The sequence below is a fragment of the Portunus trituberculatus genome, chromosome 3, assembly GCF_017591435.1.
Source record: "Portunus trituberculatus isolate SZX2019 chromosome 3, ASM1759143v1, whole genome shotgun sequence".
Lineage (NCBI taxonomy): Eukaryota > Metazoa > Arthropoda > Malacostraca > Decapoda > Portunidae > Portunus > Portunus trituberculatus.
Genome location: NC_059257.1, coordinates 6967755 through 6969431, shown reverse-complemented (window position 1 = coordinate 6969431; position 1677 = coordinate 6967755). Strand labels below are relative to the sequence as shown.

Below are 1677 nucleotides of genomic sequence, written 5' to 3'. Positions count from 1 at the left end.
ATGGGAGTGATGCATGAGTAAGTATTTTTTCAACTACCCTTTAGAAAATTTAGAAAAAAACATGCGGGTGTTATTATCGCTACTCTTGTTGATGTCTTCCTTTCGCGTGTGTGTGTGTGTGTGTGTGTGTGTGTGTCTTTACCTAGTTCTGTTTACCTAGTATGTTACAGGGTTCAAGCGGGGTTCATAGTGACCTGTCTCCATATCTACATTTATCTAACTTCTTAAATCTTCTTAATCCATTTCAGATGTCTACTGAACTGTGTGGAAAACTGAACTTCCTGATACTTCTATGACACTGACTTTTCATGATTTTCTTGGAGTGGCCTCTTGTTTGTGTCTCCTTGCTCCGTCAGTGTTACCAGGTCCTGTCTATCTGTCTTCTCCATACGGTTTACTAACTTGTGTGTGTGTGTGTGTGTGTGTGTGTGTGTGTGTGTGTGTGTGTGTGTGTGTGTCGATTTTGACCTTTCATCTTTACTTTCCTTGTCTGTTTATTTGTATATCTTTTTTTAATCTCTAATTTCTGTTTGCATGTATGTATGTCTAGTTTCTCTCTCTATTACTCTCTCTCTCTCTCTCTCTCTCTCTCTCTCTCTCTCTCTCTCTCTGATCTGTTTATTCATTTATTTTTCTTATCACTATCCTATTCTTTCCCAGACACATGTGGAGAGAACAAAGGTAAAAGTTTAATTATTGTTTTATTTATCCTATTTCCTATTTCCATCTCCTTCGTTCGTGTCATTTATTCATTTACTCATTTAAGTCTTTATCTTAATTCATATCTTTCTTTCTTTAGTGCAATTAGAGTTTAAATTATCAAGTATGTGTGTGTGTGTGTGTGTGTGTGTGTGTGTGTGTGTGTGTGTGTGTGTGAGAGAGAGAGAGAGAGAGAGAGAGAGAGAGAGAGAGAGAGAGAGAGAGAGAGAGAGAGAGAGAGAGAGAGAGAGAGAGAGAAAGAAAGAAAGAAAGAAAGAAAGAAAGAAAGAAAGAAAGAAAGAAAAGAAAAAGAAACAAAGTAAATAGAAACTGAGAAAACATGAAAAAAGATGAGAATAAAACACACACAGAGAGAGAGAGAGAGAGAGAGAGAGAGAGAGAGGGCGTGGCAAGAGGAGGTGACGAGACTCTCTTTACTATTTCAGTTTTAGTTACACTCTTCCTTGCTCGCGCCCTGTGCTGAAGTGTTCCTCTCCCTCTCTCTCATTCGCTCACTCACTCTCGCTCACGGTAAGTCTCTCTCTCTCTCTCTCTCTCTCTCTCTCTCTCTCTCTCTCTGATACTTATTTTCATTTCTCTTTTCTCATTTTCCTTTTTCATTTTATCTACACCTGCTTTCCTTAATTTTTTTTTTGCTTTCTTTCTTTTCTTTTTCCTTCTTTTATCTTTCAATCATCTATTCTTCGTTTCTTTAATTCCTTCGTTCTTTTCGTGTCTTTCCCAGTTATAATCTTCGTTTTTTTTTCCATTCCTTATTTCTACTTTTATTTTTGTTTTCACTAATTCCTTTATTTCATCTCATTTCGTTATTACTGTTATTATTTTTTCTCCCATACACTGTACTTTATTTACTTCTCTATTTTCCCTATTCTTTCCTATTTCCCTATCTTCAGTGTTGATAGGAAAAGATACAGTGTTAGATTTTACAGTTACAGTTTGGGCCATACGTTAATTTCT

General features: G+C 36.4%; 1 protein-coding gene across 2 annotated transcripts in view; it reads left to right on the top strand.

Annotated features, from left to right (window-relative positions):
• The first annotated feature begins 1102 nt into the window (after nucleotides 1-1102).
• The window catches only part of LOC123510016 (glutamate-gated chloride channel-like), a 13255-nt gene continuing 12680 nt past the window's right edge, over nucleotides 1103-1677 (top strand). Inside the window, exon 1 of one of the 2 annotated variants that reach the window (XM_045264719.1) lies at nucleotides 1103-1230. The gene's annotated coding sequence lies outside the window, so the exon portion shown is untranslated. The remainder of the gene's footprint in view (nucleotides 1231-1677) is intronic. The other variant, XM_045264710.1, reaches the window with a different exon arrangement.